The sequence below is a fragment of the Ammospiza nelsoni genome, chromosome 5, assembly GCF_027579445.1.
Source record: "Ammospiza nelsoni isolate bAmmNel1 chromosome 5, bAmmNel1.pri, whole genome shotgun sequence".
NCBI lineage: Eukaryota > Metazoa > Chordata > Aves > Passeriformes > Passerellidae > Ammospiza > Ammospiza nelsoni.
This window is the reverse complement of record NC_080637.1, coordinates 31,503,620-31,512,118: the sequence shown is the minus strand read 5'-3', so window position 1 is coordinate 31,512,118 and position 8,499 is coordinate 31,503,620.

Genomic DNA, 8,499 nt, shown 5'->3' with positions numbered 1-8,499 from the left:
ACGTGAGGCTGGCTTCAATAACAGGGAGTGGGCAAAGGTTGCACAAAAGGCTTGCTTTTCTCCTTCACAGCTGAAGTAAACTATTCTTTTACCCTCTACTACACATATGTGTTTAGCAGATTTTTTTAGAATTGGAATGCTGCAGGGACACCAGATCAGAAATGGAAATTAGAAGAGGAAACCAGATAACAGAGGTGCAAAGAAAGAACTATGAATGTGTTATAAACCCAGAACTACAGAAGTGAGTAAAGAGAAGATCTAAACAGGGCTTTCATAAATATAACAGATTGCAATGACATCTTCATCCTCGGCCCACAATAGATCTTTGGAAGGACTATTGATGTCACTCCTATGGTATCACATTTTTTTCAGGTGTTTGTTATAAATAGCAGTTCCAAGTAATAAATTAGTCTAGAGATATGTCAGTAGAACAGAACAGCTTCTTGAATTTTAAAGAGGAACTGATACATCTTTGGACAACCCTGGTATCCAAATCTATTTCACTTAAAATTTATTAAAGTGGACATCATCTTTTGAAACATTTTGAGACAGAATGTACATAAAATACAATAAAATAAATACACATACACATTCAAAATATAAACATGGAAATATTGCCATTTATTTAATTCCTTATAGATTTTTTTATATTATCACTTAATTCTAAATGATAATTTTGTAGTTTTCAAATTTAATCAAATTGGTACATTAATATCATTTGTGAGTGTTTGGCTGAAGATTACTGTAGTCAATATTTTAAGAGCAACAGAAACAACAAGAGATTTTGCAGTTGTCAGGTTTCTGAAACTAATAGTATGATACATAAAGAAAAAGAATTCTAATTGTATTAATTTCAATTAATTGCAATTATATTACAATTTAGTTGTAATAGTGTTTTTAAAATACAGAACAGTGTTGTTCCTTCTTGAAAAAATCTCTTTTATTGTAATTTTCCTCACAAGACTCCATGCTGATGGTTTTGTGATGCATTTATTTAAAGGAATATTAAATCACTTTTTAAAACATCGTAGGTGGTCATCACGTTACACACTTACACTATTTATTTCAATAAGACAAATTTAATGCTGTGGCTACATCCTCAGCCAAGTGCATGGGCTGCAGTAGAAATGTGGATCTGTAAAGGGCTGAACTGGCATTCATTCTCCATGCAGTGCTTTTACCTTTCAGTTTCAGTATGATTTTTGAGACTTAGAATGAGAGGTACTTCACAGAATAATGGGCTGAAGTGAAGAAGAGCTGATCAAGTCTTTTGTCATTGGAAAGTAAATCATCAGCCTGCTGGTTTTAGAATCTCATGGACATGGCTTTATAGTGCCTCTCTGAGAAATATTATTTCTGATTTTTCAAGGGGATAAGCAAATCTGTAAGAAATGTTTGCACAAAAATCAAGATCCCAGGTTGGGAGGGAGGGACAAGATAGAACTGTAACACACTTGATTCCTTTGACGATCCCCCACTATAACTCTCTCTTACTTCTGGCAGGAGCACTAACTTATTATTTTTTAGTGCATTGACAGCCATATAAAGCTGCAAAGGTACTGAATCAAGTACATTATTTACTAGCAAAGATGACAGTGGGAAAAGCTTGAATGACAGCTCTATGCTCTGCACTACCATCTAAAGATGAAGATCTGAGAACAAATCTCTCCTAAGGGCTTTGTACCGTAAGGACTTCTCTTTCAGAACAAAGCCAAAGGGCTACTGATGAGCCTGAGAAAGCCACATCTCCTTCCTGACTAGGAGAAAAGATGCTCTATTGCACCTTCCAATGGCCAGTTACAAGCACAAATCCCAATAAACTTGACTTAAGTAGACTGTATATATACTGTAATAAAAGGTTTTTAAAATGTCTTGCTTAAAAACATCTCTGATCTGCATAGATGAGATGATGATGTTCAGCCTTAGACAGGCAGTCAAGTAATTTATTAAGAGTATGGATTTTGTCCAGATTCTGCTTGCTACTGTTTTGTGAGTTGCTGTCCTGGAGACTCTAAATCCTGAGGAAACTAAATTAATTTTCTCAACTGTCTACAGTTTTCTACTTCATTCAACAGCGACAAATATTGACCCTATGTGCTATAAAACCACTTTTTTTTTTTTTTATATGAAAGAAATCCATCTTTCAGCTAAACAGCTTGCTGCCAGAGTTGCTTTTGATTTGTTTTTGTTGGGCTTATGTGATATTTTCAGATAGCAAGAGAGGCTGCCCTGTACTGTAATCAGGCACTCTCTACAGGTGGGATTATTTGGCAGTGAAACTGGGAAAATCTTTCTCTGTCCTTGCATCTCAAAGGCAGGCAACATGTTCAGATGAAGTATACAAATATGATTGTGGATGAAGCAAAATGCACTGATAAGGACTGGAAGGAGTTGCTGTAAGCTTTGGTGACAACATTTGCTTTGCATTAATTCTCTTCACCAAGGAAAGAATGCACCTCGTACAACAGATTGATTCAGGATGTTTGGGAGACTGTGAATCCCTCGTCAAGACAAGTGTGAATCATTTTTGTGGGAGAGGAATAAAAAGGAAAGGAACAGCTCAACATCAGAGAAATGGTTCTCAGAGAGGCAGAGAGCCACATTCTATGTTGTCCTCCTCCGTGTTATTTAGAGCAGAAATTAAAATGCTGGTATCATTCTGCATTTAAGAGCAGAAATCCCACTTTGAGAAACAACAATGAGGTGAAATTGGCATTATGTATAATTGTATAAATAAGCCTGGTTATACAATAGCTGTATTTTATTTAAGTAACTGCCATATTTCCAAGTTACTGGGAATGAATATCTGAATGCAGATATTTTCCATGATGACATAAATGTTTCATGCCTAATTTTCAAGTAGTTGTGGTAAAATAACTGGCATTTTTCCTGCTGATGTGGCTGGATTCTTGTAACATTCTTTTGTTAGCTGGTAAATCAGCTGAACCATCCATCACACATTACAGGTTTTTCCATAGTTTATGGTCATACCCAAGGAAAGCATTTTAATGGATGTCTCTCAGTAAAAAAAGGAGTGGCTATCTTCAGAAATGTAAAGAAAATCTTTTGTTTGTTTCTTCAGTAAGATAACTGCATTCTACAAATAGCCTTGATTTTTGTGTCAGAGAGAATAAATTTACCATTATCTTCTAGATCTTTCTTATTCTGTAATTTAAATTTGAATTTCATTTTTAAGGAAAAAGTGTACAGGATCAGTAACAGATGAACCCACATTTTTGAATAAATTTTGAAAACTATAAAACCAGTAATTTATATCCAGAAAGTTCTGGATTTTTCTGATTAACAAGTAACAATATCCATTCGCAAGGTTGTAATTTCTATCACTATAAAATATATTAATGAAATAATTATATATTGTAAAATTGGTGAAAAATTTATGTAAAGCTTCGTATTAAGCTCTATATTTTATGGTATAGCTTTTTATCAGCATACTTTGTAATATGGTAATGCAGCTTGGTAATCACAAAAATGGCATTATGCCAGATGGGTAATTGAAGAAACAAACAACCAAAACCAAACAAAAAGAAAAAACAAACCAACCAAACAAAAATGAAATGAATGTTAACATCTATGAAATGAATGTTTACATAGTATTGAGTTTGAATAAACAATTCAAAACCATTTTTTAAAATTTTTGTTTGTGAAGTATTTCCACACAATAAAAGCTCACACTTTTAGGTGAATGAATGTTGAAAAACTGCAGATGAAATTCAAGACTGATAATAGCACAGAAATGCACACAGAAAGAAAACCCAGTCTTAGCTATAGATACAAACGCATACATCAGTGTAATTGTTTCCACATGAAAAGAGGTCTAGGGAGGTTTTTGTGGTCAGATCCTGATCTGAGTTTGGTACAGAGCGAAGCAGGGAACATAAATATACTAAGGTGTAAAAGTGGTATGTGCAGATAGCAACTATTTTGTTAATTTCTGAAAATACAAACACACAAATACAATACAAACACATAAAATCTCCAGAACTGTAAAAAGCATGGAGAAGGGTGTATGGCATTGTTGCTTAGGACAAGTGGAAAATCAAATTAGAGATTTTTTTGATTTCAAATTCTGATTGCTTTCCCGTCAGATATATTATTTCCAGAATATGTGCTTGTCATGTTTTTATCAAAAGGACAAATAACTTTTATCAAAGGACAAAGAATTTATATTCTAGGATACTCTTTAGGATTGTATGTATTTTTTCTAAAAAATTGTTTGGAAACTAGACACTAAATTTAGTCCTAGCTGTCCACCTTAGCTATGCCATCTAATCAACAGGGAAAAATAGATGCTACAGAAAAGATTCAGCTCACCTTAATATGGTGATCCCAAATTGCTCCAGTGAGTTGTCCTTGAGGTGTCTAGTATCATCCATCAATTCTAAAGATGGTTTAGATTGTCTAACTCAGCCACAGTGATGTGCTCCTGGTATTTCTGCCATACCTGTTTCTGCCACCTCTTTGGCCTACAGCACTGTCCTGAAGAAATCCTCTATAATCCACTTCACATCTGAGACAGCAAACTTGTCACAGCCCGTTGGCCATTATTTTATCATACAAGTCTTTAATTGAGGGGTAACCAATTAGTTAGCAGTTTATAAAAGAAAAGCCTGAAAAAGCCACATAACAATCAGCTGGGGCTACTGACTGAGCAAAACTCTTCTAGGGCGAGCACTAGCGAGGAGGGAGGAGAGCTGGCATGCTGCATCACTGCCTGCCTGTCTGCAAAGTACACTGTTTGCAAAGCTCCTGCTGGTCCAAGAGTAGCTAGTAATTACAGAAGAAAACAAATTTTTGGTGGAGTGTGATGATTGAGTGGAATGGGAACACATGAAATACTAATAATATCTAATAGCTAATATCTAATAACAGGTCATGAGTTAGTGAAATAGTTTTTAAATTTCCTTGCAGATCATGCTGCTTTTCCTACCCTCGAAAAAATCAGAATGCTTAAATCTGACGACAAGGAATTGTTTGTAAAGATGTAATTAAGGTTCAAAGCCAGTTGTAGCCAAAATATTGCGGTGTATATGTTTATAGGATTTTTCTGCATGATTTTATCAGTTAAGGCTGTAGTATTTCCAGTTTTATTGTTACCTGAGAAATCCATTTCCAGGATAGTTTGCTCATGACAGTGCTCACCCATTGTAAGCACATAAGATTTGTCCTTCAGACTCTGCATAACCTTCCTGTCAGTTTTTGGGATGATTTAATAAAATCATTGTTGACTTTAGCATGCTTAATGGTCTGGAAAATTTTTGCATTAACAATTTGCATATTCCTAATGAAAACACTGTGAGGTATTTCACTGTCAGCTGTTTGCCAGTCAGAAATATCACCTTGCAACATTTGGACAGAAAAGTGGTTTTATTTCCATGTGCCCTTATTATATGGGTTTTTTCTTGCTATTTTTTGCTTAGCATTGAGGCTGATTTGAAATGAGGTGCATAAATAAGCCTTTTCTTGTGTGTTTTTGCATAAGGTAGTAAGGGTGGCAAACTTGAACCTTCTATGTTTAGTAGCACAAGTCCAACTTAAAAATACAGGAGTTTGATGTGGTTCAGTGAAAACATACTCATATATTAAAGGAGAAAAATAAATGTATCAGGAATAAGCGCAGATTTAGATACAGAAGATTATTCAGTAGAGTTAATGAATATTATCCTTTTATTCTTAAGCACTGAATGTAAGAGTTATTTTATTTCAGGCCATTATGATTGTCTGCGTCCAGCATGAACTGTGGAAAAAGTACAGTGATTTGCATTTTATAAAAGAAAGGTTATGTTTGTGTTAGAATTAGAAATATGAAATATGTGGTAATTTCACCCTTGGAGTATCCCTGTTGATATGGTAACCATTATATTTAGTTTTTTTAAATAGGAAAGATTATCTTTCATCTTAACAAATGTCTTACACTTTACTTTCTAATGAGACAAAATTCCTTCCACAGCAAATTTGTTTGTAAGTCTTGTCAGTAGAATCCTGTCCTATTTAACATTGTTCTTTCTGGAACTTCTCTGTCTCGAGGTTATTAGAGAATGCTATAGTTTTGGGCAGGGGGGAGATTTGTGACATTGTTAGTACTGTGTCAGTACATATGACATCAACACTGGAGTTAGAGAAAGCAAAAAAAGAAAATAATTTTTTTTCTTTTCCAAGAAGCTGAAGCACTGTCATGAATTCAGAACTAAAATTTGGGCTCTCAGCAGAACAGGAGATGATCATTCTGAGGAAACAGTTTATTATCAAGTTCAAATCAATCAAAATAATTTGAAATAACATACATTCCAGATTTTTCCTCATAGAAATGTTTTTCTTTTCCAAGGTGAGACCTTTTCATGCTCTATTTACTAATATTTTTTTAATCTTATTGGCTCTTCTCTCAAATTAATACCCAAAACATGAGAAATCTCTACAAGCAGAAAAGGTCTGTCTTCACATCTCGAATTGCAATTAATTTTCCACATAGATACAGATATAGATAATAACTGAAGAAGAGAATTCACCTTCACTGTGGTTCTTCACAGGGGTGAGTTTTAGTTGCAGAGCACTTAACTTCCTTCTCTCTAGCAAGAATTTATACATCATTTATATGAAGAGAAGCAACTATGTGGAGATATTGACGTTTTAGACAATCACCTGTCATGTACAAAGGGCAGGTGAGTTCAGAAAAGTCTCCACATTTTCAGTAAATATCAGACAGGTTCTTAAATCTGAGAGTCCCTTTTCAGGCTGATTATCCACAACATCCCAATGTTCAGTACTTTGTCAACAGTCCACCATATGGCTGGGTGGCATAGCTTATGCTGAGTTTCTTCATCTTCTAAGTTCAGGATACTTAAAACTTTCCTGGGATCTTTATTTTCTTAATTTTTTTAGGAGTTTTCTCTGAAAACCTGACAGTCCCACTTAATTTTTAAGCATTTTTTTCAATACCCATATAACCTATGTATGGCCACCACTCTTCAACTTCCTATCATGCAAATGAGCCTAAAATACCTATTGAAAAATCAGACTGATCTAAATCAGTTTTCTCCCAGGTCTTATGTTAAACAGACAATTATCCTTACTTGAATTAAGGTACCCTTAATTGAACTCTAATAATTTCCTTCTGTCCTTGACAGATTGCTCCATCTCTACAACATACTGAAATACAAGTGCTTCACAAAAGTTGGTTGGTAGGTGTTTTCTTCACCTTCCAAGGAAAAGGACAGCCAAGGAAGAAGCATAATTTGAAATGCCTTTCTTCAGAAGGAAGTTTCCAGCTCTAGTCTTGTGTTAAAGAGCTGGTTAAACAGCTGAGACATGGAGTCTGCCTGCTGTCTTGGGGTGTGGGGGTGTGTGTGCCTGTTACAAAAGAACAGTGCCTGCTTTAAAAACCTTTCTTTCTGCCACATATTTCCTAAACTGGAAGCACAGTTTCAATAAAAAATAATAGCTGTCTTTAAAATATTCAGTTCCCTAGCTTTTGATAAACTACAACATCAATTTTTCCTCTGTTTTTCTGAAAATTATTATTAGCAAAACTGAAAGCAAAAAATGAGTCTGTGACAAATAAGGTCAGACTTGCTCCTAAATATAATTTACTCTTAGCATGGTGGTATTACTGTTATGTCTATTATGACATTTCTATGAATAAACAGTTCATATTATAAGAAGATCTATTTCCATTCCAAGTGATACTTTTTCATTTTTTTCCCTAGAAATATTAAACTAGAACATGATTTACAACTATTACCTAGTTTTTATGTTGCGGGGTCTTCTTTTCTGTTGTATATTTACATGCACACATTCATACATATATAAGCATACATATATTCATAAATACTTTTCTACAGTTTTTAATCTGCCAATTTGAATTATGAAATCATATAACAGCTGCAAACAGACCAAGCAATTATTGTTGCACCAAAAAAGACTCAATATACAAAGTTATGATGATTATAAGAACATTTCTTTACAGTGAAAAATTACTATTTCAAGTATTAAGTTGCAGTGACAAGGTCCCCTTTGCAATGTAGCTTTAGATACTTCTTTAATCTTTCATCATCTCACCATTCTATGAAACTGCTGTCAAAAAATGAATGCAGTAAATTTTTAGGTAACCCTGGAATCGCTATGTGTAGAGCTCAGAAGCAGACCAAAGGAGAGATATAGAAGTTAAGAAGAAAGGAAATCCTTATGTTCCTTCCACATATGAGACTCTAGGAAGCATATGCTTGGATGAGTAAGAAAAATCATGCTGCAGTGATTAGACATCAATGTTATTTTAGAAAGCTACTGCAGATGAAAAGAAGTTCTGTAAATCAACAAGCCAGGCAAGCACTTCAAGCAGGCAAGTACAACCACAGAGGAAAAACTGTGCCTCACAGAATATTTAGCCTTTTGCCATCATGAAAGTCATTCTTCTGTTTTCCAGTTCTAGATGGTGAAATGGCCATATTCTTATAGAGATTACATGGAACTGCAAAATTTCTAAGC